Source organism: Drosophila suzukii, chromosome 3, assembly GCF_043229965.1.
Source record: "Drosophila suzukii chromosome 3, CBGP_Dsuzu_IsoJpt1.0, whole genome shotgun sequence".
NCBI lineage: Eukaryota > Metazoa > Arthropoda > Insecta > Diptera > Drosophilidae > Drosophila > Drosophila suzukii.
This window is the reverse complement of record NC_092082.1, coordinates 81,737,423-81,756,496: the sequence shown is the minus strand read 5'-3', so window position 1 is coordinate 81,756,496 and position 19,074 is coordinate 81,737,423. Positions and strand designations below refer to the sequence as shown.

General features: G+C 40.9%; 1 protein-coding gene across 4 annotated transcripts in view; it reads left to right on the top strand.

Moving 5' to 3' along the window:
- Window positions 1–1,762: 1,762 nt before the first annotated feature.
- side (motor axon guidance molcule sidestep) overlaps window positions 1,763–19,074 on the top strand; it is a 68,996-nt gene continuing 51,684 nt past the window's right edge. For 3 of the 4 annotated variants that reach the window (XM_065865853.2, XM_065865852.2, XM_036817422.3), the window contains exon 1: window positions 1,764–2,937. The gene's annotated coding sequence lies outside the window, so the exon portion shown is untranslated. Of the gene's footprint in view, window positions 2,938–19,074 lie in introns of all 4 variants that reach the window. The other variant, XM_070995812.1, reaches the window with a different exon arrangement.

Genomic DNA, 19,074 nt, shown 5'->3' with positions numbered 1-19,074 from the left:
TTTCAGTTAGGAAAAGTGGGTTAGATATTCCCACTCTGAGGAAAAAGGTTCCCTGTTCTACATAAAAACAAAACCACTAAGTTCATATATATATATTTATAATTAAATATATATATTTAATTTTAATTAATCCTAAAAAGAAATCACATTCAACCTTTAATCTTTGAAGTGATAAGAATATTTTAGAGGCAAAGTTCAGCCGTATGGCCCAACTGATTGCTGTTTTAGAAAACAATATTATATTATTGCGGATCAATTTAATTTTTAAATATTTACTTAGCCCTAATAACACCTATATTTAATTTGTTGAATCCAAAAGCACTTTGTTTGGTTTTAATCATTTTCAAAAATTGTAAATGTATCTCTTCAAAAAATGTGTATCATTGTATTAACTATTATTTAACTATTTATTAAGTTATATATAATAAATTAATATATATATTACATTTTTTACATTCAAAGGCTTTTTATTTAGTTTTAATCATTTTTCAAATATATATTAGAATTTCCGCAACAAATGTTGCCATCTAGCTTGTTCTGCAACACTTAACGAAAGCATCATGTTGATTTAATTTATTGCCAGCAACCTAAGAAATGTTTCTAAGACTAGACAAGCATCATGTTGCTGTTGACGAATTTGTTGACTGTGTCATGTTGCTAAGAAAATAAATATGAAAATAAAAACAGGAATAAATGTATCATTATTAAAGAAGGTATTTCTTTCGGATTTATAAGTCCAATAGGAATAATAAAATATTAAAGAGCATGCCTGAAAATCAATTCTTTTGAAATTAAAATATTGAAGTAATACAAAATCCTTCAGTTTCTTTGTAAGCATTCCAAAATTGATATAATTTTAAGCATGGTACTTTTAATCGATGTTCTTGACTATGATTTGGCACTACATCTACATCTTTGTATTTAATGATAGTAATATCTTTCAAAATATTACTGAGGCACCTTGAAATCCTGCTAATCCAAAACATTGCCAACCTGCCAATAAAGGTTTAATGGAAATGCATCTGACCCCACAGTTTACGACAGCCCAGGAAAATTAAGCGTTTCTAAGGACCTAATCAGCAGGCAGTACAGTAAATGCTCAGAGGCCATTGATAATCCTTCGCCAGGACGACGACAACAAAAGCTCCTTCATGGGGATAACTCAATTAGGGGGTTAGTTATGCTACTCGAGTGCCGGGAGAGCCCATCGGTGACCCCGCCTGACCCCAGAGGAGGGATAAAGCCTTTTCGGCCACTTTGCTGTCAAATTAGTGCCTAGTTTCGGGGCGCATAATTGGCCAAAACCCCAAACTTTCTACACGCGGCCATAAAAGATTTATGGAAATTATGCATGTGTTTTTGGGGTTTTTTTTTGCTTATCCAGGAAGCGGCCAAATCGGTTGGGATTTATGAGAGGTGCCAATAAATCACATGGCGAGTGGCCCATTAATTGGCTGCAAGCGCGGCCAAAACAACACTCGACCAGTTGCCAAAGGTCACGTCGCATGTTGCTGCCGTGCGGCACACGAGCAACATGCAACACGAGAGCGGCAATATATACAATGAAATACAGAGAGAGCCCCGTACTCGTGACCAGCACATCCGAAGTTCATCCCTAGCCGAAGTGAAAAAGTGTGAATGATGTGCGGCAAGTGTTGCTACCCCGCAGCAACACCAGCCACGAGCAGCAGCAACACCAGCAACAGCAGCAACAACAGGCAGCAGCAGCAGCAGCCGAGCAGCGGCAGCTGCGATTGTTGTTTAGTTCTTATCCGTGGCTCACAGCGTTTGGTTCGTCGTGCGGGTGGCGCTCTATAGGATACCCAAATAGTATCTACATAATTCCTGGCGGATCTCTGCAGAGGGATCTCTGCTTTGCTAGACAGTGTGTTTTCGAATTTTTTGTGCCCGGCCAACTTGCAATTTATGTGGCTAATTAAAGGAAAAACAAAAGAGGAGGCAGTGCGTGACTCTCGAATGCTGCGCATCCGTCAGGATTGCGTGTGCCGCGCCCCTTCCGCCCACTAACAAAAAAAAAAAACAACCAAAAAAATAGACAACGTGCCGTAAAAAATAATAATACACTCCAGTTATCAAAACACTCGAAAAGAACTGGACTAGAGGGAATAGCAGAAATCTGCAGTGCGAAAAAATCCCCTCAAAAGGAATTGAAATTTAGGGCAAAAGCGGATTACGGGCAGCAATAACAGCCGAAAGCGGAAAATAAGACCAAGTGTGCGGGCGAAACAACTGAAACTGAAAAGTGAATTGCGGAAATTCGGGAAATCGGAAAATGCTGCAAGCAGATTGAACCGAGTAAATCATATGGAAATGTGAACGCGTCACGCTGGCTCATTAACGTTTGGCCATCGCCACTCCAGTTGCGTGCGGCTCATCAATTAATTCCAGTCAGTTTTCGCACTTTAAGCGCCAAAAAAGTAGTAGTATGCCACAAAGAAAGCGGAGAAATTAATGACACAATAACACACTGCGGTTTCATTTGTAGTGGTCAGCACACACAGATACAGATACAGATACATCGTGCGGGAGTGAGCGTGTTTTCATCCAGAGTGGGCGCAACAGTTCGTCGGCTATATGCTTATAGACCATATAGACCCAACCCCTCTGATTCCGTATCCGTATAGCAATCCTATCGGTCGCGTGGCATATAATTTATCACAATTGTCATCGTCTGGCAGACCGAAGTGAAAGTGCATGGACGCATCCGCAAGATACAAATTGCTTATGCAGACATCTATCTGCAAGCGAATACGGGTCAGTGCATTAGAACAATAGCTGGGGGCAGCCAAAAGTTTTGCCCTCTCTGTTGGCCAAGCAAAAACATAAATTAAACTTACCAGTTGCCGAGTTGGAAGGCCTTGAAAGTTCCTCTGCCTTTTGGATTAGCAAACGGAGGAAAGAAGAAGGAACCTTGGGGTGAGTTGGTCCCTTCGCCTCTACCTCTTCCCTCTGATTTGTAGCTGTAAGTCCGGGCTTACAGCTCCATCTCGATTCGCAGTGCCATTCCATCTAGATCCCTGCCAGCTATTGGATCCCCAAACAGCCTGCGTGGGCGTGCTTATGGGACAGATTTGTTTGCCTTTCAAATTTTCATGTCTGAGTGGGATGCCGTTTTGATGGTCAGTTCTCGGGAAAGATGCTTGAGAACCGAGATTTATACGGTGATTATTATTGTTGTTTTCAGTGAGCCAAACAAATTAGACTGGGAAGAGTAAAAAACATAGGAAAGGTAGAATACGTAAAGTTATTAATGTATAACAATCCGGGATGATCTTTAGATTGTTAGAGAGATGTTTTCCTTCTTTATTATTTGAAATTGATTATGGATTTATATACTAAAGGAATATTATAAAATGAAATGTTACTTAAATTATTCTTCTTAAGATTCAAAACAATAAAAGCATACAAGATATTCAAGCAAATTAATATCATTATTTAACTACTAGAACCTGATTATAGTAGACCAGGATAAAAACTTAAAGTCCCATTATATATATATTGTTTTCTTCATCCCAAAATTGGATTCAAAAAATATCGGGTCTAAACTATTACTTTCTACTTCATCCCTGACTGGTTTCATTGCTCAATAAGGGATTATTACTAAAGTTCTCTAATAAATCCGCTAACCAGAAGCGGCAGAAAATCCACTTTTTCCTCTTCACTTACTTTCTCGGCATTTATTTTTTTGGGAACGGCAACCTTGGCAACAATCCGGTCAAATCTTTGCATGAATTGCGCTAAGCGCCTCTTGGCGCCTTACAACCAAAACAAGGCCCCAGCCCCATGTGCGTGGCCCCATTCCCATAATAATATTCGTAGGTAGAGGTCCATGTGGCCCATATGGCACACATAAAAAGCAAATCACAAAATCCACTGAGCACCTCCTCACACCCCGCCCTATAGAGGGGGTGCAGTAAGCTCTCATATGTATAAACGCCACCGCCGCAGGATATTTGCAAAGCCAGCGTCCCTCTCCTCCAGGATCCCGATCCTGAGCCAGTGTTGGCACGTAAATATATATATATATATATACCATATACTATACATACCATATGCGCTGGCCTGTCCAGAGTTTAGTCTATTAAAGCAAATAGAAATCCGGCAGAACACACGAGGGCAAATATAAAACCCGAAAAACACCCGCACAGAGTTGAAAATATGAACAAAGCGAGGCAAAACGGGGCGATGAAAAAGAAAAAAATTGCGTTCATAAACTTTTCCAGCAACAAAAAACGAAATTTAGGTAAATGCATAAAAAAGATTTCAATTTTTAAGCAAAATGCCGGCAGCGTCACAAGCGGCAGTTCCACACATGAAATGTGTGCCATGTGCAAATATTTGGGGGGGAATTGAAAAAGGGAAAACGGCATTCACTGCGCTGCCAAACAATAAAACTTTCAATACATATTTTATTCGACTCTCTGCTGCAATTTTATGCATAATAAATCCATTCGCCAGACGCCCGAGAGCTTGGCAAAATGGATAAATATTATGGGTAAATACCATCAGGCCGGGGCAGCTGAAGGAAAATGTTCATCGAGAGACTTGGGCATAATGAAGAGACTCCTGGAGCGATAACCATTGGGAAATTCCATTAAGCGGGGAATAAAATAAATCCATTTTGGGGGCAGGATCACGCATGGCGTTCGGGGCATTTGGGAAATAGATGAAAATGAATCCTGGCACATTTTCCAATTAACGAAAATTTACAAAATGCCAACGCCGAGGTGGCTAAGCCGTGCAATTAAAAAGCTGGAGCACGTAGAGTGCCACGTGGGTGAGTGAAAATCGCGGGGAAAAATCCCCATGCAGTGGGTGTGGAAAAGCTGGAAAAGTGTGCTCCAGGTGCAGCGGAAAATGACGCTGCCTGCATCCGCACGTAGTATGCAAATTATTGCAAATTATCGGCGTAAATTGCATTTGGCTTTAATGAGCAGCGGCGGAGTGTAGTGAGTGTCTGGAGTCAGGAGATCCTCCATTGTCACAAAGTTCAATTATGCTTCCGCATCTTGGTTTTCGCCACCACTGTTTGCATTTAATTTCACATTTTGTCCCTGTGCTGATTTATGTATTTTGCCCTCGCCTTTGCATATTTACATTGTATCTATTTTCAAGAGCTCCCTGTTTTGGATGTGGGATGTGAATCTGCTTTCCACCGGAGTAGGCTTCGATTTTATTTGCATGCTGTCACGTCGCGGCTTTCGAGGAATCGTCGCCCTTGTGTGAAATCGCTCTTTGGATATTTGTAATTCTAATGCCCCCAAAGTGTTCTCCGTGATTTGCATACGCATTCATATCAATATCGGCAAGAATTCCAAAGTCTGCAGACTTTCGTTGACCTTACACGTCTCAATTGCAGATGGCATACCTTCACCCCTCTGAACTCAAGTGCCTCGATTGTCCAGATTGCCCAGATAGATATGTTATAATGTTGCTTACCTCTTATCACATAATGCTAATTGTGTTTTTTTGCCCAGCTAATTGCCGGCAATTCCGAGTCTGTGGCTCTACCATAATTTATCAATTTAGCAAGAAGCAAATGAAGCGAGCCGGGAAAACGAGCTTATCTCATGTCAAACACACTTAAGCAGAGGAAAATTCCCCCTCTGCGGCGGGAAATTCTCGTGTAGGTGTAGGTTGCTTGTAAATTTTTATTGGCCCTTAATGCAATAGGAACTACGGAGCCAACATGAACATTTCCAATTGAATTGGAAATGGGTATTAACATGGCTATCTAGTTGCATTGCTATCCGCAAATAGAGTACACTGAACGAAATGAATAATCAATGAATGAATGAATTTGAGATTGTCATTTAATATTTTATAGTCCACTTCAAGTACTTCATAAAGCTTAGGGATTTTGAATTGGATACTGAGATTTAAGCAGAATGTATTAAAATATCTTTTAAAATAAAGGATTTTTATATTAGGTATAGAAATAATACCTGATATGAATATCAAATAACTTACAATTTTCAAAGAATCAGTGCTGCCAACAAAAAAATAGACAAATGTGGAAGAAAAAGTAGATACATTCATAAAGAATGATTTTAAAGGATTTATATTTTCCGGAAAATCAGAGGTTTAATAAATTTTTCCATATACAACAACATATCTCTCCTGAAATTCCGAACAGAAAAAGCATTCCCCGCACATAGTACCAATAAAACATTTTGTAAAAATGATTTTCAAATACATATGGATAAAAATAAAGGGAAATAAGTAAAAAATATCATATAAACCAATTTCTCTTTTAAACAAACTTAAAGACACCTTGAAAACCACCCAAAAAATGAGTAGTAAGAATCGGATAAAAATCCACCAAAAAAGCTGTGTGGAGGGCAATTGCCATGATGCGGAATACTGTTGACCAAATGCGATTCCTGGATTCCTGCATTAAGCACGGCGAATTGCCTTTACCTTGCTTTTTTATAGTGCGATTCCCATTCCCCATCGCGATATCTGCAACGAGCTTCGATTAATGTCTGAGTCGCTTAATTGGCTTTCTGTGTTGCGATTTCACCTGAATTGCTGTTGCTGCTGCTGCTGTTGCTGTGGATGTTGCTGCTGTAGGTGTTGCTGCTGCTCCTGCTGCTGCTGCTGTTGTCGCGGCTCAAGGATGAAACAAAAAGCACACCGCAAGCATTTGCATTTAGATTGAAAACGCCCGGCGCTCGTTCGATTTGGTTTTTTGTTCGACTGTCGCCCGATTCGCTTTGACTGATGCAAGCTGAGGAAATCAAAATCTCGCTAGCCCCCAAAAACGAACAAACACACACATGCAGATGTTGGGGGAAAAAAAAGGAAAAATGGAAATGAAGTCTCTGAATTTTTGTTTACCAACCCAAACCCAACACCCACCACCCATCGCATGTGGATTTTTGTGGCAAATCTTAATTAAATGCATAATTCGTATTTATTATTCAAATGCTTTTGATTTATGCAAAGCGCGTCGTCGCTGCGTTCATAAATATTAATTAGAATATTTTTACTTTAGCCAAATATGAAGAGGAATTTGCATGCCATCGATTCCAAATTAAATATCTATTATGGTCAAGTGGTCTTTATTGCAGATAGGAGAAGGAGTTAAACAGTTGCCATCTGCCCATCGCCCACTTTCTGTGGTGCGTTTGTGCAGTTTGGAAATGCTTGTATCCCCTTTGAATAAATTAATGTCAAAAGTACTTTGGCTTTTGATTTTGATTGATGATTGTGCGCCTGTTCGAGCAGCAGGGTCTTAAAACTCCGACCAGGAACTGCAAAGGCTGTGAAGGCGGGCCAACAAAGCGAAAGCCAACCACTTGGATTGGGCGATGAGCTGGGGACTGAAACTGAAGTGGTCTCCATCCTGGGAACCCATCTCCATACCCATCTCCACACCCATCACCATTCCCCAACCAGGATGCCAGGATGCCAGGACGATGAGCCGAAGAGCCTCTGCGTGTGTGCATAGAAATTACGCATAAATAACCAGCCATGAGAAAGCCCGACTTCCGCCCACAAACCACCCAAAACCACCCAAACTCCCCCTGGTTGTCTGCTGCAGCCTTTGAAAGCGGCTGCATCATCATCTTTGTCATCAAGCTCGCTGCATCGTTGACAACGCCAATCCGCAGTCAATGACAGCCAACCATGGCTCCTCCTCTCCCCATGTCTTTTTGACATGGCTCGAACAGGGCATCGGATCAGCCAGGGTACACAATAAAAAGTTATGCTGGAACTAGTCCTTTTACTAAATAGTTTTTAGGTTGAGATACAATTTTGTATTGAAATATATTTTACATTTTCCTAAGGGGAGTTTTGAAATCACTTATAAAGGTGCCTAAAAGTATGCAATAATATAGTTTGAATACAAATATTGCATACTTTTATACACCTTCGTGTAAAAAATTGAGGTAATACCGTTCAAATATAAATATTGCATACTTTTGTACACCTTTGTGTAAAAGCATTCAATGACATACTTTAAATATAAATATTGCATAATTTTATACGCCTTTTTAAAAAACCTACTTAAAATATAAATAATGCATACTTTTATACACCTTTATAAATGATTTCAAAATACAAATTGATTTTTTCCTTACTCTAAAAATGTTATAAAAAATGATATATATTTATAACAAATCAAAATTATTCTGTTAAAATTAATAATCAAATCAATTATGCTGTAAACTGTATAAGATAGTCTTAAATGATTTTAGCAGAAACCATTTCTAACATATTTTATGAATAAACAAAAGAAATTATTTAGTGAACTGGTAAAATACTCAGCTTAGAGTTCAACATTTAGTGCGTACATAATATTAATACATTATCAATTTGAAGTCTAAACAATAGAGCGTTGAAAAAGTGTAAGAAAAGTTTGGTTTGTGACCGTAGAGCTTTTGAGGGTCCATTCTTCCTGTGTAGTCATGTGCCACACGCACGTGCGTGGTCGCATTATGATGCTGGAGATCGAGATGAAAATGGGTCTGTAGAGTGGAGCAGCCTGGTGAAGTCGGGTGGAATGTGGATAGGGTACTGGGGCCTGGTGCTGTGGATGTGAATGTGGATAGGGATGTGAATTGTGGGTGCCTTTGTCCCGACCACAGACGCATCAATCAGCTGTGTGCCTTGCCGCTGCCTTCGATGATACAAAATCATGCGAAAGTTCGAGCTGCCGTTGCCATTGCCTTTGGCTTTGCCTTTGTTTCTTCCGCTCCGTTTTTTTTTTTTTGAGCCCGGCCTGGGCGTGGCCGTGTAATCAATTACGTGGCTTCATTAATCATGCAAATACCAACAGGAACAGCAGCAGCACACAGAACACAGGCCAGCCGGGCTGAAACAAGAGCAGTATTGCCATTATTGATTTTGTCAAGCGTGTGGCTGCTTATCAGCTAGCTGGGGCCGACGTCAAAGTCTTCGTCCTTACAAATGCTTAAAATTAATAAATTTTTCCCAGCAGCCAAAGCCACAGGACGACAGGCAGTCAGTAAGTCAGTCAGTCAGTCGGTTATTCAGGACAGACAGACATTCTATCTGGGGATAGCACCGGTCTTATCGGAGACATCCATGGTTGTTGTGCTTCCCAGCTTATTTGCATAATTTCCCCAGCTCAGCCTCGTTTTGACAGGACCGCTCTATGTGGCATATTCAAGGTTAATTTGTTTCGGCAAACAAACTTTGACTGCGCCCCCGGAGTATGCTAATTTTTGGCTCGTCCCTCTGCCAATTCTGGGCCTTCCATTTGCCTTCGACTGGCATTTTATTTGCAGAAATATTGAGGCTCTCATAATGAAGTTTCATGGCGTATGCATACAGGCATTAAACGCACTCACACACATGAGCCTGGTTTCCTGTTTCCCTGTTTTCCTGCCCCGGATTGTGGCAGGAATCGCTGGGGACTCGAAGGCATCGAGTCCTGGGAGGACATCCGGGGGGCCGCATTAAAAATGAAAGCCTTTGGAATTCGCTTGTTAAATAAAATTTTATGTAAATGATTGAATGAAAGCCGCTCGCGCTCGAGCTCTGAATGCTGTCGTTAAAATGCTTTTCAGGCCCTTCTTTTTTTTTTTTGTTGTAATTGATTTTGCCTTCAATTGCGTTGCAGGGCAGGGAAGCTCTTGAAAAGCCGTTTAACGTGTCGCTGGAGTGCTGGAAAATCCATCGAGATGCACATGTCGCCGGTGTTTTGGGTCCGACAATTGCTTAACCGCTTTTCCCTGTTCCATTAGACTGCCAACTGCCTCACCGTCTTTTCAGCAGCTTAAAAGCATTTAAGTCCTGCGGCGAGTCTCGCGCTCCAGTTTCCTGTTGCGCATGTTTTGCATTTTGTTACCTTTCGAGCTCTGTATTTTTTCGGCCACCTCCTGCTAAGTCCTTTTTATGCGTCTTAAAAATGCAAATTTACGGTGACATTTAGTCAGGGGAGTTGGGTGGGTGAAAAGTTGGTGCTAGTTAAGTGGCCACCGCTAATTATGTGCAGCCCGCCAAGTGCCCGCCTTCTGAGCCCGCTTATCTGCCCGGCCAACTTACCCGTACTCGCAGTCGAGTGTCGGGTTTTACGACTCGGTAATCGTAATCTCCGGCCCTAAATTCCCAATGATGTGGGAGGCATTCAAGTTGCTGGAGCGATAGTTGTCATAAATATGCACATACATAATGCATACCATCTAGCACATAATAAGCACATAGATGCAGAGAGAAAAATTAACGGCTTAAGTCATCTCAGGGGATCTAACACTTCTTTAGGAAAAGTATCTATAAGTAAGCTGTTATATATCTTGCCTCTGAAATTCCAAAGAACAAATGGTGTCCTCATTTTCGAATCCTACTTGTTTAGTATTAAGTGTTTATAAATTTCATTCATTTCATTCTCTCTGAATTTGTAGCCTTATACATAGTTACTAATATTTGTTTCCTTAAATTAATAACTTAGTATGTTGTACTTTTCATAGCCTACTTTTAGACACGTTCTCTGCTGGTTTCAAAACTCTTAATATTCAAATGTATAAAAAAGAAAAAATTAGTGTTTGTAAAAACGTTTGACACTCATATTTTATTCAATTTGTTTCACTATCTTCATTAAAATTCTCTTGTCTTATATTTATGTATTGTGCTTAGCCTTATATGGTCGCAACTTCTCTAAGAACAAGGTAGTTTTTCATAATTATTCAAAGATATTCCGAGTAAGCCGTAGCTTGGCAGCAAGATAATATTGTGTTTTTGATATTATATATTTGTATTATTATTTTTTTCTCTGTATGAGTAAGTACTTTGCCGAATTTGTTTCCCCAGCATGTAGATTCTTCTTCTGGCTAATGCGATTTTTGTAAATTGACAGCTACGTGACAGTGCTTACGACTTTAATGACAAGAACAACATGCGCGACGGACGGACTGTCGGCTCTTCATCGATGACAAGTGGCAATATTTTATGGGCGTGGCGAAAGGGGGAGAAAGTCGGGGGTGTGGTAAAAGGGGGACCAATTCCCACAGAGATCAGCGGAGCAGGCTCAGACGGTTGGGCTAATGCGATGTGGGAGCCAGAACATGTGTGCCTCACATGCAATTTCGGCTCTCACAATCCCACAATCGGCATTGACATTTGACATTTTCGAAACGGGCTTTGCCACTGACAGGCCAAAATGCGAGGCGAATTGCGGATGCAAGTGCAGCCACCACAGCACACCATACCATACCATCCCATTTCCAGAGATGATAAATTGAAAACTCATAAATTATGTCAAATTATGGCGGGGCAAAAAAGAAAGTGCGCACCCGCATCGCCACCCACTTTCTGGGCCATCTTATTTTATTTTACCCGCTGATGACGTTGTCTGCGGTGGACAGTCAGTGTCAACTTCAAGCTCGTTGCTCATTTTGTCAGTTGAGTGGAAGCAGTCTTGACATTTATTAACATTTCTCCGCCCCCTTTTCAACTGCCCGCCGGCAATTAAATATGACCATTTTTTTGGGGTATTTATTAAAGTCTTTGGCGCGTAGGTAGCTGAAATAAACATAAATCATCTCTTTATTTCACTGCGGCTTACTTATTTGTTATATAACGCTGGGGCCATGCGATTTGAAAATCATTTAAAGGCAGGCCACTGAGATACTGGAAACAGGGCCCATAACTCACTGTCAATTTGAGCCAGAACAGACTGTGGCCAGGCAACCGCAAGCCGATTGAGGAAAACGAGGCTGAAGCTTCCTGGGCCTTGACCAAAATGGAATCAAAATATATTTGGTATTTAAAATGACGAACGGTGCCCCAACCCCTATCTTCAGATACTCCTATGGCACCGGAATCATCTACATATGTATCCGCATCTTGTGGATTTGGGACTGCTGCTGCGAGTCTGTTTAGCACGTTGCCAGAGATTCGTGTGTTTTATTTTCGGCAAATGGAAATTGTATTATGTAAAACATGCTCCGATTCACAGGCGCAAACACACAGATGTCTTCCTCAACTGTAACTCGTAGATTCTGGTACTTTTGTGTTTTATTCAGCCTCTGCTTTTCTTTCCCTGGCATTTTTGCGGCTGATGCTAATTTTGATTTATTTAAATATTGTTTTATTTCCTTGAACTGATTTTGTTGTTGTTTTGCCTGCATACCGTCTGCTGGTCAGTGTTTTTATTGTGCAAATGAAATTGATTTTAATGTGTTTGCTGTCTTTGCACTTGAAAGCGTTTTCGGTGAATTTGTATAAGTAAATATTTTGCTTAGAGGCGGACATTCGGCAGGAGCAGAAGGCTATGGCTTCAAAGGCTGCCGTAGAATTCCGGAAACCCTGGGGAATATGCCGCAGCAATCCCTTTGGAGCCGACTGCATTTGTAAATTCTGGAGAAATATCTCCCAAGACAAGACATTTTGTCTGGCTTTGGCTGTCGCCGGAGGGTCTAAATTTATCACAGACAGTCTCGATTTATGTTTGCCATCGCTGCAGTGTCAATCCTACGACCGCCAAGGGCCTCGGGGACTCCGAACTCCCAATTCTTTAATATATATATTATACACACATATATCGGACCTGATTTAATGCACTCAGAGTTATAAATTAATTTAAAGAGCACGCGCCAAATGAATTTGTGCTATTTTAAATGCGCCAAAATGTATGCAATAATCATTGTTAATGCATCACGCGCCATCCGATGCAGCAGCAACATTTTGGCCAGAATTTAAAATGCCTTGTTTGAGCGAATGCTGTAATTAATTGAAAAACTGTTTATAAAATGCGAGCCATATGGAATTTTTTGCTGTTTTTTTTTTTGTCTGTACTCGTGCATAAATTGAACGTTTAATTATGCGATGCTACGTGAGTGTTTTTATGTATGCCGTGTTATTATGCAAATTATTTATTGTGTGAATGAAATGTAAATTTTTAATTGATTTAAAAAAGCGCTCGAATCGAGAATCCCTCCTCGTTCCGAAACTCGGTCACATGTCAGCTCACGCGATTTTTGCCGCCAGTTCTCGGTAGTTGCTATTTTCCGGCATTTTCCCCGTGCGACTGGTAAAAAGGGGGCGAAGGCAGGGAAGCAGGAAAAAGGGGGCGTGGCAGTAATAGTAACTCTAACTGTGACTGCACCGAAACTGTTGACATTCACGCACAAATTGGATTTACTAACGAGTTGGCTTTGGTCAATGGATGGCGGCAGCGTTGACGGTCGCCTGCTGTTTGTCACTTTTGGCACTTTTGTTATCGTACACCCCATCCCAAAAATGCCTGCAAAAAAAGGCAGAAAAAATGCCAAAAAAAAGAGAGGGGGGGAGGGAAGAGTGCTGAGAACGCGGAGCTTTCGCGCCTGTTATTTATGGCTTCGATTATCCCCGCACACAATGGGCCAACAAAGGAAAGCGGGGAAAGTGTTTGCCCTAAGCAAACCCAGTGGAAAACGGCTTGGCAACGATTCCTAGCTGGCAATAAAACAAAACGCACACGCGTCCCCATTCAGCCGGAATTTTTGCAGCTCATCGGTGCCGGGGGAGGAGCAGCTGGAGGCTCCAGCTCCCATTTTCCGGGGCACAATTTGGGAATTTTCCGGGGGTCAAAGCCAGAGCATCGAAATCACAGAAGCAGCACAAGGACATGCCGAAAGAGGCTTTGCGTATTTTCAATAGTTGCCATTGTATACACACGAAACAATCGAAGGGGGCGGGAATTTTTGGGTGGTCTAGAGAGATTGGAGGTGAGACAGTTGCGGACAAAATAATATAACCTATGGTAATATGTCTAGACATTAGGAACAATACAAAAAATATGAAATATATTATATCTTATAGGTTTAAGTAATTTAACAAAGCAGTATCTTTAATGTAAATAATGTTTGGTTAGGGCACTTAAGTTGTTGAATCTCTTTAGAGTTATTTTGCCCTTCTCTATATGTAAAATGAAATATAATACAAAATATTTATAACCAAAAATACTACATTTATTATCGTATTTATTTTTTTGAGACGTGTCTTAATTTATACACTAATAGATAGTTATAACTGAAATTACTTAAATTTGAATCCTCTAAACGTGATATATTCTTAAATTTGAACACCTACATTTGCTGCTATTTTCTTGACAGCTGCTGTCTTTACGCATATGGTTAGGGGAAAATCTGTGTGCTGATTTCAACGTTTGAATTATGATTTTCATGGGGCGAACTTTTAGTTTGATTTTTGCCATTGGATCGTCGCTTTTGTCACGGAGGATGTCGCCGGGTTTTCGGTTGTGGTTTTGATGTCGGTTTGGGTTCCGTTCCGCCATTCTCTAAAGACCATTCACCATTCAGCATTCGCTGTTTTCGGGTCTACGGACAAAATTTATATCCGCCACTAATGCGGGGCACTTAAACTACACAAACAAAATGGCTCCGCTGGCTTGAGTTGGGCTCGAACCCGTCTCTTTCTCCCCCTGACATGCCGTCTTTTTCTCGTCCCGATTCTCCCTGCGGTTCTCTCTAGGTCGCTGGAGACTTTTAGCCGGGGCCATGTGAAAATGACTGAAATCGTATCGAAAATCAAAGGTCACTTTTGGGATCAATTCAAAAGGAATTGCCGCATTCGAATCGCTCTGAGGCACTTGTGAAAGCACATACATGGAGAAAGGAGATGGGAGAAAGCGGAAAGAGAGGAACTCATATGTGTATACAGATGGGGATACAAGGGATGTGGATGTGAATGTGGATGCCATAGATATTCAAACTAAATGGTGTCATCTATAACGAATACATGTGTGTGTCTCTGCTGACTGTCGATAGGAAATGAATTTTAATGATTGCCCCCGAAAAACTTTGGCCATAGCTAGATGGCTTGTTTGTCCCGACGAAGAGTGGCCTTTCCACAGGATGATGGGACTGAGGATGAGGATGCGGATGAGGATGGGTATGAGGATTTCCATATCGCCGCCCGATTGCTTGTTGTTCTTGCCAGGCAGCTCGAAAAGTTTGCACATTAAACTGTTTATTTTAAGTAGCCGATAACTGGGAAGCCCACTCAGCTTGGGTGTGTGTAACCCCCGACCCCCACGCCCCTCCATTTTCCCAAGGGGGGCGTGGCGGAAAATGCAAACTATTTTCCATGATGCGGCACGTGCTACGCCTCAGCCATTTCACTCATGCACTTTGCCGCCTCTCAGCTGCTGGCAATATGTCAAGAATCTGCGATTCCATTGCCCCTGGCAAGGGGTTTATTTCTGGTTTATTTCTGGCCCGCGGGCTAATTAAAAATCTGCTCTTTTGCATATATAGAATCTAGAATGCCATATGCAAATGCATTTCGTGTCATTCGCTATTCATGACTATTAATTAAATGGCCAAGTAAATATTTTCCCCAACTCGAAGTAGCAGAGCAGCCATTTTCCCCAAGAAAAACAGATAGCTGGTAGATAGCTACCCCTGCCCAGAGTCTATAATTGGTTTTGGCTTTTCCGAGAAGGGGTCCCTCTAGCCCCCAACTCGATTTCTCAGCTCGGCCCCCTTTCTTCTGCTCTCAATTTACTTTTAATTTGATTTCTCAGCGCTTGGCGCTTTGTTTATTTTTCTAATTAATACGAAAACAAGTTGCAAGTTGTTCTGTTGGCCAGCAGCCAGGTATTGCCCTCAACCCATCAGTTCATCAGTCCATCACACAGAGGATTCGCAGTGGGATAAGTGGATTAGCAGGGCTCGCACTACCCATTTTGCCACTGTATCTTTTATCTATAGAACTAACTCATACGCCGAAAGTCAAACTCCGCTTTACGAAGGCATAATTAATTAGTTATGGGTGATGGTTGGGGTTGTGTGTGCCTTTTGCCGGCGACCTTATCACTGCCTTCCGATAAGAGAATAAATAATGAAAGATAAACAAAGTCAGTCAAGGCTGAGACAAGCTAACAAAAACAAGGCAAAAAGGACATCTGTTGGCTGGTTGGTTGGTGGGTGTGGGTGTGGGTTAAACGTCATGTGTTTGAATGAAAATGAAATGATACCCGTCACGCCCCCTCAGGCCAACGGCCTTTTGTGTAGCCAGGTGACAAGCTGAAATCTTAAAGTTGACATCTGCCTGCCCCTTTTCCCCCCTTGAAACATTAAACTTAAGACCCCCAACCGCATTCCTCAGAGTGAAATTTAATTATTGGCAATGCCGGGACTTGATAAATTAGATATTTAATTCTGCGAACAAGGGAATATAAAAATGCAAAGCCCAAGAAGCGAGCGTTAAATAATTGTTTCTGACAAAAAATTCCAGCCACGAAAAGGGTTCGTCGACCAGGCCTAAAAAAAAAAGGAAAAACTCTCCCTTTTTGTTGGGCAAAAAGTTGGGGGCTGAAGATTATTAATTGAAGGATTAGAAGGCGTTCAAAGGGAAATGCTGTGCGGCTTGCTGTCAAACTAAATTCCATTTAAATTCTAATTTCGGGGTTGCTTTAGGATACGTGTAAATATTTTTGGCAATTTAAAACGTTTAATTTAATTGCAACAGCTGTTAATTTAAATTGCAAAAAACTCACAAAACTTTTTTAGCTGACAAATGCGACGACATTAATATTGGGCAAAGTTTTGTTAGGGCTGAAATATGCGAGAGCAGAAAATTAAAGCCAGCCAGGACTGTATAAATAAATAAGGAATCGCCGCCTTGATTGACGGATGAGCCGGAATTTTGGAGTGGGCCAAATTCAGGGGCCAAGGCCTAAATGAAAGTCTGCCGCAGATGCGCCACCTGTGAGCCAGGCGCATGTTGTCAAATTTAAGGTAAATTTGGTGGCAACCGCAGCTAAAGCAGCCGTCGTGTTTACCCATTTGTTTTATTTATATAAAGCTGTCAGGTGTGAGGGATGAATCACAGCCGTATAAGGATACATCCGCATGGTTGGCGACGAGTTTTCCCCACTTTCCTGTGAGTGACAGCCGTTCACAGGATGGGTGGAGAAATTGGAGAAAGCAGAAAGGGGGCCAAGCTGCCCAGAAAACTTTCACACCCTCTCCCCGGGGGCCCTATGCGTGTACTAAATTAGTCAAATGGAGTAGTTTTTTATGTAATTTCCCTTTGTGATTTCCGGATTCCACAGGAAAATTGCCCAAGGCAGCAGAAAACACAGAGATAAAGTGAATTCCTTCACTCCATTGTTCGTATTTTTAAACCTTTTGTGAGTGACTACCTTGGCTACCCGTTTTCTGATGCTTTAATTAAACTTCAGGTGTTCTGGTCCTAAAAATTGAATTTTAATACCTTGTTTCTATGCCAACCATCCAACATTTTATGGACAACATAAAACATGTAAAATCAGAAAGCTGCCATAGTTTCCAACATTATTTTTATAAGACTGGTTCGTTCTTTAATGGGGATAATTCTTAAGAGCTTCTTCTGCAGTTTCCTCTACACTTTTGATTTAAGTTTATTTTAAATATCCCCACAAAAGGAGAGAGAAAAATCAAAGACTGTAATCTTTGAATGAAAGAATGAAAAATGGAAGTGCCCACTATAAACACATGAATAAATTCTTATATACAAAACATAATGTACGACGAGCAGCTTTTGTACATAGGAGCTGGCTCCTTTGTTTGCCTTGGCCAACTGCCCAAACATGAGCTTGGATCCTGGAATCCAGTCAGTGCGAGCATCTCTATGGGGAAAACATAAAAAATATATAAAAACACAAAAATGAAAACTTCAATCAATGCAAAGGACGCATTGAGGCCAAAAGGTCAGTGCCTCGACGGCAAATATTTATTTAAACAGAAGAGTCAAGTGAAAAAAAGAACAAAAAATACACTCGCACGCAACAAAAAATGTGAAGAGAAAAGGAACAAAAAATCATATTAAATATTTACCCTGACCGAGGAGGCGTGCCATGGGATTTGATTAAAGCATTTTTGCATGCGCCCACCTTTGAGCATTAATTTTTAATTTTCATTACACAGAATGCTGCCTTTCGTCTTGCCAATTATCCGGTGTATCCAGAGTAAATCGCCACGATAAGCCCACTGGAGCGGGACAAATAAATTAGGCCAATTATATTGAATTGTCTGATTGATTCAACCAACTGCCTTTTGCCAAACGGCCTAATTGGCATTTTTTCTGCCCGCTCTGGTGGACGATGTTCTGCATTAATTTATGTTTTTTCATAAGACGCCGCCTGCTGATGTAATAAACGTATAAAGGATATTAATGAGCTGCTGTTTGCTTATCCACCCCCCTATGCTCCTCCTCTTTGCCAGCCACTCACCCGATTTGCTTTTATTTCAGCTGAAAAGGCAACTAATTGCTTACTTACACACACACACCGAGGATCTTGGGGCCAGGGGGAGAACTTATTGCCCATGCTGGCAGGCTCTGTTCTCACATATTTCACAAATTGCGCATACGACATGTTAAACGCCTGGCACGCACACAACGCGGCCAACACACGCTCCGAGTCACGGCCAAGTCAGCACCAAGCGCATTATCAGGCCGAGCTGGGCAGGTTGCCGCTGTTGCTGCTCCCTGTCTTGGCTTCCGCCACTCGCTAGTGGCTCCTTTTGTCATAATTCAACTTTTATTTATACACACAAACAGGAGCACTGGGAAAAATGAAGCCCTTGATTCGGTAATTTATTAAGAACCATTGAGAAAAATGAGAATTCATACAAATCCATTATGCAGGAATATATTTGCCTCTGAAATTTTAGATACCAGGATAAAACATTAGTTTTGGGGCAGCAACAGAAATAAGTAGAGATTTCAATTCTCCTTTAAAAGTGTCTAAAAGTATGCTATGAAAAAAGTCGTCGGTTAAAAAAAAAAGGTATATTGGACTATCCGTTTCTAAAAAAATATTGGTGGCATACTTTTAGACACCTTTTTAAATGATTTTAATTTTTATTTTCTGTCGTTTAAGAAAGAGGTGTCTAAAAGAACGCTATAAAAATATCGTCGATAAAAAGAAATATGTATGTTGGACTGTCCATCCCTAAAAAAATATATATTGCATACTTTTAGACACCCTTTTAAATGATTTTACTTTGTATTTTCTATCCTTTTAAAAAAGAGGTGTTTCCAACTGTTCTATTGATTGATTGGTTAGTTTCTGTTGGTTTTTCTTATTCAATACAT